The sequence below is a fragment of the Mobula birostris genome, chromosome 1 (genome assembly GCF_030028105.1).
Source record: "Mobula birostris isolate sMobBir1 chromosome 1, sMobBir1.hap1, whole genome shotgun sequence".
Taxonomy (NCBI): Eukaryota; Metazoa; Chordata; class Chondrichthyes; order Myliobatiformes; family Myliobatidae; genus Mobula; species Mobula birostris.
The window spans coordinates 10366355-10384218 of NC_092370.1; the positions used below are offsets into that span (position 1 = coordinate 10366355).

At 43.0% G+C, this 17864-nt stretch overlaps 1 protein-coding gene across 10 annotated transcripts in view; it reads left to right on the forward strand.

Moving 5' to 3' along the window:
* The window catches only part of sugct (succinyl-CoA:glutarate-CoA transferase), a 564860-nt gene that overhangs the window by 359984 nt on the left and 187012 nt on the right, over positions 1-17864 (forward strand). The window contains exon 13 of one of the 10 annotated variants that reach the window (XR_011885314.1): positions 7463-7603. The exons of the other annotated variants lie outside the window; for them this stretch is intronic. The gene's annotated coding sequence lies outside the window, so the exon portion shown is untranslated. The remainder of the gene's footprint in view (positions 1-7462; positions 7604-17864) is intronic. 10 annotated transcript variants of the gene reach the window in all.

Below are 17864 nucleotides of genomic sequence, written 5' to 3' on the forward strand. Positions count from 1 at the left end.
ATGTTCCACCTACCACTTCTTTGCCTATTCTCCTAATCTGTCCAGGTCCTTCTACAGATCCCCTGCTGCCTCAACACTATCTGATCTTCATATTGTCTGCAAACTTGTCAGGGTCACTGGCCTATAATTTCCTTTCTTCTCTCCTCATCCCTTCTTGAAGAGTGGAGTAGCATTTTCAATTTTCCAGAACCATTCCAATATCTAGTGATTCTTGAAAGATCATTACTAATGCCTGCACGATCTCTTCAGCAACCCTGGGGTAGAGTCCATCTGGTCCAGGTGGCTTATCTACCTTCAGACCTCTCAGTTTGTCAAGCACTTTCAACGTAGTACTGTAATAGTGATTATACCCATATAGGAGAAGATGGCAGCGCGATGCAGCGCGCAGCGGCCACTTCGGTGATGAATATCTGTTATGTGTCAAGTAGGGTGCCGTGCACAATTCTGATTTGATGGAGGCAGACGTGAGAGCACGGAGGAACATCTGGTGAAACTTCTGAAATGCCTGCTTCGCTGCTGCTACTACTGTGTGATCCGAAATCTCCGGAGGGGAAGGCCCTGAGTCCTCGGCTTTGCTTGTTGCTCGGCGGCCGGGGTAGGGTCGAAGCACTGGGCAGAAATGGTGCTTGGTGCTCGGTGTCGGAGGGCTGGTCGGAGGCACAAAGTTTTCGGACCGACTCAGAGTCGGCTATGGTCGGATGCTTCCAGGGTGCTGCATCAGTAAGTTTGCAGTGCTGGAGGCTCATGGCAGGGGTAGTTTCTCCCTTCTACATTCTGTGTGAGATGTTGGGGCTATCGGGACTTTGAGATTTTTTTTTAACGTGCCCCGGTCTGCTCTTTATCAAATTACGGTATTGCTTTGCACTGTTATAACTATATGTTATAACAATGTGGTTTTTGTCAGTTTTAGTCTTGGTCTGTCCTGTTTTTCTACGATATCACGCTGGAGGAACATTGTATCATTTCTTAATGCATGCATTTCTAAATGACAATAAATAAGGACTGAGTGTCCTCATAATCTAATCTAATCTGCCCCCAACTCTGTTGGATATCTGATATACTTCTGGTGTCTTCCACAGTGAAGACTGACACAAAATACATATTGAGTTCATCTGCCACTTCTTTCTACCCCATCTCCCTCTCCAGTATAATTTTCCAGTGGTCCAATATTCAGTCTTGCCTCTTTTTTACTCTTTAAAGGCATCCGTTAGTCTTGTGAGAGCATGGATCTGCGCCTGGAAAGTCTTCACTCTCCAGGGCGCAGGCCTGGGCAAGTTTGTATGGAAGACCGGCAGTTGCCCATGCTGCAAGTCTCCCCTCTCCACGACATCAACGTTGACCAAGGGAAGGGCAAGGGTCGATACAGCTTGGCACCAGTATCGTCGCAGAGCACTGTGTGGTTAAATGCCTTGCTCAAGGACACAACACGCTGTCTTGGCTGGGGCTCGAACTCATGACCTTCAGCTCGCTAGTCGAATGCCTTAACCACTTGGCCTGCGCTCCATCTTCCTCTGGTGCTCCCCTCCCTCTTTCTTTCTCCCTCGGCCTCCTGTCCCATGATCCTCTCCCTTCTCCAGCCTTGTATCCCTTTTGCCGATCAACTTCCCAGCTATTAGCTTCATCCCTCCCACTCCTGTCTTCTCCTATCATTTTGGATCTCCCCCTCCCCCTCCCACTTTCAAATCTCTTACTATCTCGTCTTTCAGTTAGTCCTGAGAAAGGGTCTCAGCCCGAAACATCGATTGTACTTCCTCCTATAGATGCTGCCTGGCCTGCTGCGTTCTACCAGCAGTTTGTGTGTGTTGTCTGTCATATTATAATCACTGTCACCTAAGGGTTCCTTTGCCTTAGCTCCCAAATCAATTCTGGTTCAATACACAAAACCCAATCCTGAACTGCTTTTTTCCTCGTGGGCTCAACCACAAGCTGCTCTAAAAAAGCATCTCATTGGCATTCTACAAATTCCCTCCTTTCTGATGCAGCTCTCTCCTGATTTTCCCAATCTATCTGCATATTGAAAGCCTCCATGATTATTATAACATTGCCCTTTTAGCATGACTTTTCTATCTCCTGTTGTAACTTCCCAATCCTGTAGTTTCCCACAAATTTTTGCTATATTTATGTCCTCTCTTTTGTTTTTGGCTTCCCTTGTAAGGCATGGTTCCCTCTTCCTCTCTTTAGAATACTTCTTCTTTGGGATGAATCTGTCCTGCACTTTCTGAATTGTCCACAGAAACTCCAGCTGTTCTGCCTTTATCCCTGCTAGTGTCCTCTCTCATGCATCTGTAATTTGCTTTACTCCACTGTAATCAACGAGTGAGACCAATGTATAGTGTCAAGACAATAAATAGAGTTGTCAGGGAAATTTAGCAAACTGGGAGAAAAGAAAAATGTAACAAAAAGATAGAAAGTATAATGTCACACAAAAAAGAATACCAAAAATGTCAGAGATATCAAAGTCGGCAATTAGTTTTTATAAGCACAAAAGAGAATAGCAAAGGTAATTGTAAGCCTTTTAATGTAAATGTGGTTGATGGTTCGAAGCTTCCTTTATTATCAAGGTATAAAACTCTGAAATTCCTCTTCTATGGACAGCCACAAAACATAGAACATAGAATAGTACAGCACAGTGTACACCCTTTGGCCCACAATGTTGTGCTGACCCTCAAACCCTGCCTCCCATATAAGCCCCCACCTTAAATTCCTCCATATACCTGTCTAGTAGTCTCTTAAACTTCACAAGTGTATCTGCCTCCACCACTGACTCAGGCAGTGCATTCCATGCACCAACCACTCTCTGAGTAAAAAACCTTCCTCTAATATCCCCCTTGAACTTCCCACCCCTTACCTTAAAGCCACGTCCTCTTGTATTGAGCAGTGGTGCCCTGGGGAAGAGGCACTGGCTATCCACTCTATCATGTCTCTCTCATCCTCCTTCTCTCTAAACCAAGAAAGAAAAGAACAGCAGCAGGATCATCAACCCCCAAATCCCTCCTCACCACACAAAAATACGAACAAACATGGAACAGACACATAAACCCCCCCCCCAAATACTCCTCTTCACACACAAAAAAACAAGAAAGATTGTATGAAAAACACAGAATACCAAAAAAACCATAAGACAGAAAAAAAAGTCCACAGTCCAAGTCCACATCCAAAACTCAGAAAACCGGGGCAACATTCTTCCCTTTCCATTGCAGAGCAATCTCATTAGCAATAAAAAGGCAGTCACCCTTCTCCGTAGCAGAGCGATCCCCCAGAGATAAAAAGGCAGGCGGCCAGCGTTTCAATCTCCCTTGTCGCTTTAAGTGGTGAAATGGAGCCAAACATCGGCTCGCAGCTTTCTTGCCATGGGTTTCTGCATGCGGCCCCTTGGAGACTGTAGAGCACTGTAAAGCCCAAACATTCTCCAAACTGCAAATCACAGGCTCCAACAGTTCCAGAATCACATTCAAGATGAAAAACAAATGTAAAAGTACATTTATGCAGTTTGACACAGCCACTCCTCCTGGTAGTGACCTCCTTCATGTAACATCTCTCTGGCTGAAATGAATTTAAAGACAAAAGAAAAGAGATTTACTTTATTTGTAACATGTACCAGGTGGCAGATCTCTTGGCGGGAGAGCAGTTTGGAGGTAGTGATCACAACTCTAGCTCCTTTACCGTAAAGCTGGAGAAGGATAGGAGCAGACAATTTGGGAAAACATTTAATTGGAGAAGGGGAAATATGCTGCTCTTAGGCAGGAACTTGGGAACATAAATTGGGAGCACATGTTCTCAGGGAAATGCATGACAGAAATGTAGCAAATGTTCAGGGAACATTTGCATGGCGTTCTGCATAAGTATGTTCCATTGAGGCAGAGAAAGGATGGTAGGGTAAAAGAACCATGGTGTACAAAGGATGTAGAAGATCTACTTATGACAAAAAGAAAGGCTTACAAAAGGTTCAAGAAACTAGGTACTGTTTTTGCCCCTCCCCCCGGGAGTTTTCATGTTTTATTTTTTACAATATTGAATCACAGTGGATTTAATTTGGCTCTTTTTGACTCTGATCAACAGTAAAAGATTCTTTCGTATCAAAGTGAAAACAGATCTCTACAAAGTGATCTAAATTAAATATAAATATAAAACTCAAAATAATTGATTGCATCAGTAGATGCACATTTGGCAGCAAGTACATCCTTGAGTCTGTGTGGTTAGGTCTCCATCAGATTTGCACATCTGGGCACTGCAATTTTTCCCCATTCATCCTTACAAAACTGCTCAAGCTCTGTCAGATTGCGTAGGGATAGTGAGTGAACAGCCCTTTTCAAGTCCAGCCACAAATTGTCAATTGGATTGAGGTCTGGACTCTGAATTGGCCACTCCAGGACATTAACGTTGTTGTTTTTAAGCCAGTGTGCAGCTTTGACTTTATGCTTGGGGTCATTGTCTTGCTGGAAAATAAATCTTCTCCCAAGTCACAGTTCTCTTGCAGACTGCATCGGGTTTTCCTCCCAATTTCCCTGTATTTTGCTGCTTTCCTTTTACTTTTCTTGTATCCCTCTCCTGACTTGTGCTTTTCAATAACCTTTTTGTTGGGTTACTTAGAGTGTTCTTTTGTCTTCATGACGAGGTTTTTTGCCAGGATACTGACTCACCAGCAGTTAGACCTTCCAGGTGTATTTTTACTTGACTGCACACAGTGATCTCCATTAAACTAATTATGTGACTTCTAAAACCAATTGGCTGCACCAGTGATGATTTGGTGTGTCTTGTTAAAGGGGGTGAATACTTTTCAATCAATTATTTAGTGTTTTAGCTGTAATTAATTTAGATCACTTTGTAGGAATCTGTTTTCATTTTGACACAAAAGTGTCTTTTTCTGTTGACCAGTGTTAAAAAAGGCCAAATTAACTCCACTGTGATTCAATGTTCTAAAACAATAAAACATGAAAACTTCCAAGGGGGCAGGGTGAATACTTTTTTATAGGCACTGTATATCCTGTACATTAGGGAAGCTATGGAGAGAAAAATGCAGCTTGATTTTTGTAATTATTTCAAAACGTGAACACGTTGGCTTTTTTTGCTATTTAATTGAAAACTTTGTGATGAGCATGCTACCCAAACTTGCCACCAGTGGTCCCTACATTCATAGAGTTGCCTGGAGCAGGTGTGGAGGGCCAGCCCTCCCTTCTCTCAAGGTGTGGGTCTGATGGCCTTTCACGGAAAGCAAAGGGTTCATCAAATTTAACAAACTTTAATAGTCAGAAATATTTAACAGCTTTTAAAATAACATAAGTATTTCTTTTAATGTGTTACAAATGTAACTGACAAGTCAAGTCAAGTCGCTTTTATTGTTATTTCAACCATAACTGCTGGTACGGTACACAGTAAAAACAAGACAACGTTCCTCCAGGACCATGGTGCTACATGAAACAACACAAAACTACACTAGATTACGTGAAACAACACAAAACTACATTAGACTTCAGACCTACACGGGACTACATAAATTGCACAAAACAGTGCAAGACAGCACAATAATTAATAAACAAGACAATAGGCATAGTAAAGGACAAATTACAATATAATAATAAATGATGTAAATGTAAACAGTGAGCAGGAATTGAGAAAGAAATGAGCAAAAATTACAAAGGGAGTGAAGTGGAGTTCAGTTGTGTGTGTGTGTAGGTTGGTGTCAGTCTAGACTCTGAGTGTTGAGGAGTCTAATGACTTGGGGGAAGAAACTGTTACACAGCCTGGTCTTGAGAGCCTGAATGCTTTGGTACCTTTTGCCAGATGGCAGGAGGGAGAAGAGTTTGTATGAGGGGTGCGTGGGGTCCTTCACAATGCTGTTAGCTTTGCGGATACAGCGTGTGGTGTAAATGTCTGTAATGGCAGGAAGAGAGACCCCGATGATCTTCTCAGCTGACCTCACTATCCGCTGCAGGGTCTTGCGATCCGAGACGGTGCAATTTCTGAACCAGGCAGTGATGCAGCTGCTCAGGATGCTCTCAATACAACCTCTGTAGATTGTGGTGAGGATGGGGTGTGGGAGATGGACTTCTCTCAGCCTTCACAGAAAGTAGAAATGTTGCTGGGCTTTCTTGGCTATGGAGCTGGTGTTGAGAGACCAGGTGAGATTCTCCGCCAGGTGGACACCAAGAAATTTGGTGCTCTTAACGATCTCTACAGAGGAGCCATCGATGTTCGGCAGAGAGTGGTCGCTCCGTGCTCTCCTGAAGTCGACAACCATCTCTTTTGTTTTGTTCACATTCAGATACAGGTTGTTGGCTTTGCACCAGTCCATTAGCCTCTGCACCCCTTCTCTATATGCTGACAATAAATAAGACACAAATAATTAAAATCTGTAAAATAATGAAAGAAACTACCTTTCTCTAGAGATCTGTCTAGGCCTCACCAAACCCAGAACAGGCAGCTTCCAGGCCTCCAGACCTTGGCCCAAGACTCCCTACATGCAGACATCAGGCCTCCAGCTTCAGAGTGCACCCCAGAACTCACTGATCACAGGTTTCACCTTTGGGCTTAGACTGCTGGACTTGGTGACTAAGTTACAAAGATGCTTAAGAAATAGAAACATAGTTAGTCTATTCGGCATCTCATGGTACTCTGTCACTTTTCTGTGTTAACTCCATTTCCTTAATTCTCTTAAAACCTAAAAATTATATTGTTTTCTCACCTGAACGGCTGTGTTACGCAACTCTCAAAGGTTCACCATTCTCCAGGTGAAAACATTTCCTCTCATCTTCTGATGAAGATCTTGGCCTGAAATGCCAACTATCTGAATTGAATTGACTTTTTTTCTTACATCCTTCACATAAAAATCATTACATTGCGTCTCTGCCTAAATATGCAATGTTCAATTTATAGTAATTTGTAATAAATAGTATGTACAACAGAACAGTCAATATAGCATAAAAATACAATTGCATCAGCATGAATTAATCAGTCTGATGGCCTGGTGGAAGAAGCTATTCCAGAGCCTGTTGGTCCTGGTTTTTATGCTGTGGTACCACTTCCCAGATGGTAGCAGCTGGGGAAGAGCTTGTGGTTGGGATGACTCAGGTTCTGAATTATTCTTTGGGTCCTCCATAGATGCTACCTAACTTGCAGAGTTCCTCCAGCATTTTGTGTGTGGGTTGCTCAAGATTTCCTGCATCTGCAGAATCTCTTGTTCGGGACAGAGAACCTATGGAATTTATTGCAAAGGACAGCTGTGGGATCAAAGTCATTAGGTATAATTAAAGCAATTATTTCTTGATTAGTAAGGACATCAAAAGTTACAAGGAAAAGGCAGGAGAATGGAATTAAGAGGGAAAATAAATCAGCCATGATCAATTGGTATGGTAGACTCGATGGGTCTACTATACCAATTCTGCTCCTATGTCTATGAACTTGTGTTTATCTTATTGTCTTTGTTGCGAATGGCTAACCCTTCATTTCTGGATTGTCACCCCAGTTCTAGGTACTCCCGCAAAGGAAAATATCAAACCTGCATGTACCCTTAAGGTTGCTTCAATGCAAACACTTCTGATCCCCATGATGATATGGATTTCCTTTGGGTGCTCCTGCTTTCTTCCACATTTCAAAAGAAGCACAGGTTAGGCTTAGTGAGTTGTAAGCGTGCGATGTTGGCGCCAGAGGCATGGTAACAGTTGCGGGCTCCCTCCAGCATATCCTCAAACTGTGTTGACACAAGAGAGTAATTCCGTCTCACATAACAAACTTGTTTTTGTTTCTTTAAGTATTTTGAAAAAATATATATATACTCCAGATTTACTTATCACATGTACATTGAAACATACAGTGAAGTGCGTCGTATGCATTAACAAACATTACAAGCAAGGATGTGCTGGGGGCAGCTTGCAAGTGTCGCCACCCATAGCTGGGGGTATATTGATGTTTATGTATCTAGTGCTGTAAGAGGTTCTTCAAGCTTGAAGTGAGGATCATTGCTTAAACTGCAACTTGTTTGTTTGGGCTTTCAGATTCCACTAACACTAATCTGAATTAGGTTTAATATCACTGACTTATGTTGTGATATTTGTTGTTTTGCGGCATCAATACAGTGCAATACACAATAATATATATAAATATCAAATCAAGTTTAATTATTATGGAAACAACAGAAATCCTGCAGATGCTGGAAATTCAAGCAACACACATCAAAGTTGCTGGTGAACGCAGCAGGCCAGGCAGCATCTCTAGGAAGAGGTGCAGTCGACGTTTCAGGCCGAGACCCTTCGTCAGGACTAACTGAAGGAAGAGTGAGTAAGGGATTTGAAAGTTGGAGGCGGAGGGGGAGATCCAAAATGATAGGAGAAGACAGGAGGGGGAGGGATGGAGCCAAGAGCTGGACAGGTGATAGGCAAAAGGGATACGAGAGGATCATGGGACAGGAGGTCCGGGAAGAAAGACAGGGGGGGGGGGGGACCCAAAGGATGGGCAAGAGGTATATTCAGAGTTAATTATTATGGAAACTGTACAAGACAGTGTTCCTCTGGTGCCAAGATGCAAAACATTCAAAATAGCAAGCAAACTTTCAAAAATAGCAAGTAACATAATTCAAAATATCGAGCAAAGAAGCATGTTCACTCAAAACAAAAACAACACATATTGTCAAAGACCCTGAGCAGCAATATCCGGCAATGGACGATACAGTCTCCCGGCAGTGTATAGACGCACACAATTCAGCCTGTCATTCCACCGCTCGAACATGGAAGGACAGCACCGGTGGGCGAGGCCAGACCCCAGCCGAGATCAACCACGCTGTAGCGCTTCTGCATCTCTCACGTGGTCTGCAGCAGCAGGCAAGCCTGAGGCTTGAGGCCTAGTTCTCACTGCAACTGAGGTTACACAACTCCCGTGTTGACTGTCGCTCCAGCAGACAAGGGTAACAGACCTGTGGCAACTTACATTTTCACTGTCCAACAGAGTCTCATGATCTACAGAGAGTGGTGCAGACAGCTCAGGGCATCTGTAATTGTGTACTTCCCATGATTCAGGACATTTACTAAAACAGGTGTGAAGAAAGGGCCTGAGGGATCATTGGGGACCTGAGTCACCCCAACTAAGGTCTATTCCAGCTGCTACCATCAGGAAACGGTACCACCGCATAAAAGCCAGGACCAACAGACTCCGGGACAGCTTCTTCCACCTGGCCTTCAGACTGATTAACTCATGCTGATCTGAGTGCATTGCTATGTTACATTGACTGTTCTATTTATTATAAATTACTGTGATTGCACATTGCACATTTAGACAGAGACAGAATGTAAAGATTTTTACTCCTCATGTATGTGAAGGATTTAAGAAATAAAGTCAGTTCAATTCAATTCACAAGTGACATATCCGTGAGACAATCTTTCACGGTAGTACTGCACCAACTGTGAAGCTTCCGAGTAGCAGGGAGCGACACGGTCTGCAGCTGGGACGGCTCCTCCGATATCCCAACCAGCCCCTTCGACACTTCTGCTGCTCTGCCGCCGACACCAGCCCAGCTACTCCGATCAACAAGCAGCTCACTGATGGAGTAGCCCTGCAGTACCCAATGTTCTTGGAGTAGATAAATTTAAACTGATCTTAGTTTGGGATCTTTCTCTGCACTGCAGTGAGTAGAATCAGCTGGAGACCATGTGGCATTAGGTCCCCTTTTGTTAGGTTACATAAAAATTATTTTTGACACTATCTTCTTTCATTAGTCTAAAGAAGGATTTAAATATGCAAGTGTCCTGTTTATGCCGGATCTGTGTGAGACAGTCTTAACTGTTATGTATGGGGCTATTGCCAATAAAAGCAATTTTGGATATCTGATTACATTCAGTCTCAGTCACTGGGAATAAGTGGATGTGTTAAATTGATCGCAGCTCCCCAGCTGTGATATTATGTGACAAATATCTTACCATTTACAACATCCTGCAGTATTCTGCTTTTTTGGAAAAAAGTTAATTGACACATCTTTTATTTCCTGGGAGTTGGGGGGAAGGTAAGCATCTGTATCAATTTAATGTATTGAGTTGCGATGTTATGTTGACGTTGTACAAGATGTTGGTGAGGCTAAATTTGAAGGATTGCATGCATTTCCGGTCACCTACCCACAGGAAAGATGTAAATAAGGTTGAAAGAGTACAGATAAAATTTACAATGATGTTTCCGGGACTTGAGGACCTAAGTTATAATGAAAGATTGAATAGGTTTGGACTTTTCACCGTGGAGCATCGGAGAATCAGGGGGAATTGATAGAGGATATACAAAATTATGCAGTATGTTTCCACTGAGCATGGGCAAGACTAGAACTAGAGGTCATGGGTTAAGGGTGAAAGGTGAAATGTTTAAGAGGAACATGAAAGAGATTTTCTTAGCTCAGATGGCGGTGAGAGTGTGGAATGAGCTGCCAGCGCAAGCGGTGGACACGGCTTAACTGCAACATTTAATGGAAATTTGGATAAGTACATCAGTGGGAGAGGTATGGAGGGCTGTGGTCCAGATGTGGCAGAATAACAGTTCGGCACGGTCTAAATGGACCAAAGGGCCTGTTTTTGTGCTGTAGTGATCTATGACTTTATGACTGTATAATAAGAAGTAGAACAGTTGGTTTATGTTCATTGTTGCTATTAGAATACCCATTAATGATGTTAAACCAATTCTGGAGGCTGTTGAAACTGAAGACAGCACCACATCAAATTGTCACCGACCACATGCCTTTGCTCTTAACGTAAGTATGGATTAAGATTTTATAAGGCACTGGTCAGACCACAGTTGCAGTATTGTGAGCAGTTTTGGGCCCTTTATCTAAGAAAGGATTTGCTGGCATTGGGTTCAAAGAAGGCTCATGAGAACAAAAGAGATAATTTACGAAGAGCGCTTGATGGCACTGCGTTTGTTCTCACTGGAGTTTAGAAGAATGAAGGGTGATCTTATTGATGCATGTAGAATTTGGAAGGCCGAGACAGAGTGGACATGGAGAGGATGTTTCTTAATGTGGGGGAGCATAGCACCAGAGGGCACAGCATCAGAATAGAGGGATGTTTCTTTAGAACAGAAATGAAGATGTATTTTTTTAGACAGATGATAGTGATTCTGTGGAACTCATTGCCACAGACAGCTGTGAGGGCCAAGTCACTGAGAATATTTAAAGTGGAGGTTGATAAATTCATGATTAGGAAGGTGTCAAATGTTACGGGGAGAAGGCAGGAGAATAGAGTTGAGGGGGATAACAAATCTGCCATGCTAGAGCAGATCCAACGGACCAGATGACCCAAGCAACACACATCAAAGTTGCTGGTGAACGCAGCAGGCCAGGCAGCATCTGTAGGAAGAGGTGCAGTCGACGTTTCAGGCCAAGACCCTTCGTCAGGACTAACTGAAGGAAGAGTGAGTAAGGGATTTGAAAGTTGGAGGGGGAGGGGGAGATCCAAAATGATAGGAGAAGACAGGAGGGGGAGGGATGGAGCCAAGAGCTGGACAGGTGATAGGCAAAAGGGGATACGAGAGGATCATGGGACAGGAGGTCCGGGAAGAAAGACAAGGGGGGGGGGTACCCAGAGGATGGGCAAGAGGTATATTCAGAGGGACAGAGGGAGAAAAAGGAGAGTGAGAGAAAGAATGTGTGCATAAAAATGAGTAACAGATGGGGTACGAGGGGGAGGTGGGGCCTTAGCGGAAGTTAGAGAAGTCGATGTTCATGCCATCAGGTTGGAGGCTACCCAGACGGAATATAAGGTGTTGTTCCTCCAACCTGAGTGTAGCTTCATCTTTACAGTAGAGGAGGCCGTGGATGGACATGTCAGAATGGGAATGGGATGTGGAATTAAAATGTGTGGCCACTGGGAGATCCTGCTTTCTCTGGCGGACAGAGCGTAGATGTTCAGCAAAGCGGTCTCCCAGTCTGCGTCGGGTCTCGCCAATATATAAAAGATGACCCAATTCTGTTCCTATGTCTTATGGTCATATGGTCTTCCTGGAGCACAGGAAAATGAGGGGGAATCTTGTAAAGGTATACAAAATTATGAGGGGTATAGAGTGAATGTATGCAGGCTTTTTCCCCTTAAGCTGAGTGAGGTTAGAACAAGTGGTCATAGGGCATATAGATTGGTAACAGTTTTTAAGTTGTGACTATGCTATGTTGGCATGGGAAGCATGTTGACATTTGCAAGCAGTCCCCTGCACATATTCAACTTGTGTTGGCCATTGACACAAAGGATGCTTTTCACTCAATGTTTTGTAGTCCCAGAAGCATCACTCAAAACCTGCGCCAAGTGTACCTAATAAAGTGGCCACTGAGTGTGTAGACTGAAGTTGCAGATTTTTCTCTGCAGCTTTCATACGTGAATACTTCAAAGGCAGAGCTGGACCACGTCAGTGTAAATTATATTTTCATGACAACCTTGGGGGCCACTAACTTTGTTTGTTTTCAGCCTCAACGCATCAAAGTAGATTGTTTTAAATCCAGTGCTAGCCATCCCTTGAGAGTTGTGTGATCTTTAATCATTCCCTCAGAAAATGCAACATTTGAAAAGGATGTAAGGAAAAGGCAGGAAATCGAATGAGACAGTTGTTGTAAGAGAAGCCCAATAACAGACATTACACTGTAAATTCAGCAGTTGTATGAAATAAAAGCCTTTTGCCCCATATCCAAGAAAGTATGTGTTTGGCATTGGATAGGATCCAGCAGAGATTAACAAGAATGATCCCGGGAATGAAAGGGTTGACATATGGGGAACGTTTGATGACTCTGTGCCTGTACTCACCGGAATTTAGAAGAATGAGGGGAGATCTCATATTGAAATTTGTAAAGTATTGAAAGGCCTAGATAGAATGGACATGGAGAGGATGTTCTCTATTGTGAGAGAGTCTAGGATCCTTTTGAATAAAGATGAGAAGGGATTTCTTCAGCTAGAGGATGGTGAATCTTTGAAGTTCATTTGCGACTGATAGCTGTGGAGACCAAATAATTGGGTATATTTAAAGCGGAGGTTGATAGATCATTAATTAGAAAGGGATTCAAAGGAGAAGGCAGGAGAACGGGGTTGAGGAGGCTAATAAACCAACCATAATGGAATGGCAGAGCAGGTTCGATGGACTGAATGGCCTACTTCCACCCTTATGTCTTATGGTGTTATGGAAAAGTCTGGGAACAGAGGAATTTATTGAGGCAGAGGGTAATGAACCTGTGGAATTCATTGTCACAGACATTGGATATAATTAAAGCGGAGAATGATATGTTCTTGATTAGTAAGGGTGTCCAAGGTTACAGTGAAAAGGCAGGAGGACAGGGTTGAAACGGAAAATAAATCAGCAGATTCGATGGGCCAAATAACCTAATTCTGCTCCAATGTCTTATGATCTAAAATTATTTAGGTACATCTGTGTCTCAAGTGGTTCTGTAATTGGTCTATAAATCCATAGTTCATCTCCTCTGGGTTTAGAAATATTGGGCTGCCGTTCAGTATCATCAGCTACTCAAGAAGGTTTCAGTTTGAAAGAATGGCTGTGAAAATGTGTTATCCCCTCTGTGCCAATATGAGTGCAGCCCATTTAGAGCCATCAGTATATCCAGTGCCTGTATTAGTATAAATTGGCTAATGCAGTTCTAGATGGCTAGATAACCATTCAGGCAAAGAGGGTCCTGCCATCAGTGAGTTTGAGTTCGGGGTCTTATTCGTCGCCATCGGTGAGTCCTGGAGTCGATCGGAAGTTCGGAAGTCTGCAGGAGCCTGGATCTGCGAGGCCACTGGAGAAGTCAAACCCCAATGCCTTTCCCAGGGTTAAAGGGCTGCCTGTGTGTGAGTGTGTGTGTGTTAGGGAGAAGCAGTCTGGTGTTAAAGTTGTAGCTTTGTCACATGGTGCATTTTGTGTTGTTCTCTCGAGCATTGTGGGCATGCTATGTTGGCGCCGGAATGTGTCCCAACACTTGCTGGCTGCCCCCACCGCATCATTATGTTGTGTTGGTTGTTACCATAGATTATGCATTTCACTCAACACACATAAAAGTTGCTGGTGAACACAGCAGGCCAGGCAGCATCTCTAGGAAGAGGTGCAGTCGATGTTTCAGGCCGAGACCCTTCGTCACTGTATGTTTTGATGTACATGTATTAAATGAAGTTTGAGCTTTAAACTGTGAATCTGAACCGATGATGGTGTACCCTGTCTTCTCCCCTTTAAAGTTAAATTCTGTAGTTGATTAGACATAATAAAATGAGTAATTGAAAGTTTTTGAATCTGGATGGTGGTATTCTTTTGGGTCCCCTTGTTCACCTAGACTGACCAGGGATCACAGATCCTTCAACTTCAGAATCAGAATCAGGTTTATTGTCACTGACATACCGTATGTTGTGAAATTTGTTGTTCTCCAGCATCAGTACGATGCAATGCATAGCAGATTACCATAAGTTGCTATAGGAAATATATAAAAAGTAAATAAGTAATACAAAATAAAGAGCGAAAAGTAGGGAACATTCATGGGTTCGTGGTCTATTTGTAAATCTGATGGCGGAGGGGAAGATGTTCCTAAAACGTTGAGTGTGTGTCTTCGGGCTCCTGTTCCTCCTCCCTGATGGTAGTAATGAGAAGAGGGTGTGCTTTGGATGGTAAGGATCCTTAATGAAGGATGCCGCCTTCCTGAGGCATCGCCAATTGAAGATGTTCTTGATGTTGGGGAGTCCTGTGTCCATGGTGGAGTTAGCTGAGTTTACAACTCTCTGTAGCCTTTTCCAATCATGTGCATTGGCACTTCCATACCAAACAGTGATGGAATGCTCCCCACGGTACAGGTATAGAATTTGCTAGTCTTTGGTGACTCATCAAATCTCCTATAACTCCTATTAAAATATAGCCATTGGCGTGCTTTCTTCATAAATACGTCAATGTGTTCGGCCCACAATAGATCTTCAGCGATGTTGATACCCAGGAGTTTCAACCTGCTCACCCTTTCCACTGCTGACTCTCACTGAGGACTGGTGCGTTCCCTCAATTTCCCCTGCCTGAAGTCCACAGTCAATTCCCTGGTCTTGCTGATGTTCAGTACAACATTGCCGTTGTAACACCACTCAAGCCTTCTCAGACCATTTGAGATTCTACCAAAACCGGTTGTGTCATTGGCGAGTTTATAGATGATGTTACCGACTGAAAATCCAAGAGGTTTATCAAGTGGGAGTTAATTATCATCTCAAACAACAGGAATTCTGCAGATGCTGATGCTGGAAATTCAAGCAACACACATCAAAGTTGCTGGTGAACGCAGCAGGCCAGGCAGCATCCAATATCAGGATGTTAATTATCATCTCTTTGACTTCAAGACCTATTCCCTTGCTTGAGACAGGCATGTTATTTCTGTCACAGAGCCCAATGGATTTTGTCACTTGTTACTTCTTAGACCATAAGACGATAAGACATAAGAGCAGAATTAGGCCATTTTGCCCATCAAATCTGCTGCACCATTCCATCATGGCTGATTTATTATCCCCCTTAACCCCATTCTCCTGCCTTTTCCCTATAACCTTTGACGCCCTTACTAGTCAAGAACCTATCAATGTTCACTTTAAATATACTGTACCCAATGACTTGGCCTCTACAGCCATTTGTGGCAATGAGCTCCACAGATTCACCACCCATTGACTAAAGAAATTCCTCCTCATCTCAATTCTAAATGGATGTTCTTCTATTCTGAGGCTGTTCCCTCTGGTCCTAGACTCCCACACTATAGGAAACATTCTGTCTGCATCCACTCTATCTGGGCCTTCCAATATTAGATAGGTTTCAATGAGGTTCCTTCCCCTTCCCCATTCTACCAAAGTCCAGCAAGTACAGGGCCAGAGTCATCAAAGGTTCCTCGTATGTCAACTTTTTCATTCTCAGGGTAATTCTCAGAAACTTCCGCTGGATCCTCTCCATGAGATCCCCCAGATTTTTCTGGACAGAGATGTGACAAAGGGAGGATCTTGGATGATTTCTTGACTTGCCTCAAACCACCGTTGCTTATTTTAATCTCTCCATCTGTCCATTACACAGGCAATCCCAAAAGAATTAAGAAACATTCACTGGAATCTCACCTGCTTCCTTACTCATTTCCTTAGGAATTCTAGGATGTATCATTTCTGGCCCAGGTGTCCTATGTTTATTTATTACTTTTCTATTTCTTCTGGACACATGTTTTCCTAACCACGAAATTATTAATTCTCAAGTTAGTTGCAATCTGGAACTCATCCACCATCTTCATTTGTGAAAGCAATCTGAGGAATGAACTTAACACATCTGCTATTTCCTGTATCGTATTTCTACCCAATTTGTCTTATAAGGGATTTTACATAGTATTTTTACCTGCTTTATATTACATTTTGATCATTCTCATACAAAGAATGTACTGTGGTATGATAAAATAGACTCTTGACCTCACAATCTACCTCGTTTTGACCTTGTATCTCATCTGCCTGCACTGCACTTTCTCTGTAACTGTAACACTTTATTCTCAAAACTCTAAAGTAAATTTATTATCAAATGCACGATATACAAATCTGAGATTCATTTACTCGTGAGCATCACAGCAAATACAAGAAACACAATAGAATCAATGAAAGACCACACCCAACAGGACAGACAACAACCAATGTGCAAAAAGCAACAACAAACTGTGCAAGTACAAGAAGAAAGAGAAAGAAAAAAGAAATAATAATAATAATATAATAAATAAGGAATATAATATCGAGAACATGAGATGAAGAGTCCTTGAAGGTGAGCCCGGAGGTTGTGGGAACAGTTTAGTGACGGGGCAAGTGAGAGTGAGTAAAGTTATCCCCTCCGGTTCAAGAGCCTGATGGTTGAGGGTCATAACTGTTGCTGAACCTGGTGGTGTGAGTCCTGAGGATCCTGTACCTCCTTCCTGATGGCAGCAACGAGAAGAGAGCATGACCTCAATGGTGGTGATTATCAGAATCAGGTTTATTATCACTGGCGTGTGACGTGAAATTTGTTAACTTAGCAGCAGCAGTTCAATGCACTCTGTTATTCTGTTATTGTTTTACCTCAGTGCACTGTGTAATGAATTGACTGTATAAGTAGTATGCAAGACAAGCTTTACAGTTGTACCGCAGCACATGTGACAATAATAAACCAATTCTAATTCCAGTTTCAATTCCAAACTCAAAGTTGCACCTGTGGACTGGTTGGATTTCTATTGTCCTTTCCAGAGAATGCCGATGCTCTCTCTCTCTCTCTCTCCTCTGACAGCCATTGATATGTTGTTGTGAACATCCTGCCTTGAAAGGCTGGCACCCTTCTTTGAACTCTTATCACCTTATAACACTTAATAAGATAAGTCGCATAGTTAGAGTGGGCAGTCAGCACCTTTTTCTCGGGGTGGAAATGGTAAGTGGGCATAATTTTCAGGTGATTGGACGAAATTATAGGGGGACATCAGAGGTATGTTTTTTTAACACCTAGTTTGAAATGGCATAAGGGCAGTTTACACTAGAATATGATAGTACTTACTTACTTACTGCCTTTTATGCCTGCTGGCATTTAGGGCAGCAATGAATGTTCTCCAACTCTTTCTGTCCTTGGCCATCATATTTTCACGCACAGATGTAGAAGGATTCTTCATTTCTCTTTCCATAACAGTGACCGCTCAGAGTTGTTAGCCCTGTGCTGAACCCTCGAATCTGGAGGGCCACTCTTGGTCTGGCCTCTACCCTTTGACCTGTTTGGCATGGGTGACCCTACGAAGAGCCAAAGCATAAAGTCCTGACTCCAGCCAACACAGCTCTCTGGGTGATTGAGGCAGGCAAATCTCCAAGCCACAAGAGGCTGTGGTCCTCTTTAGCTGGATCAGATGGTAAATCTGCACGATTACTGAGAGAATCAGAAGA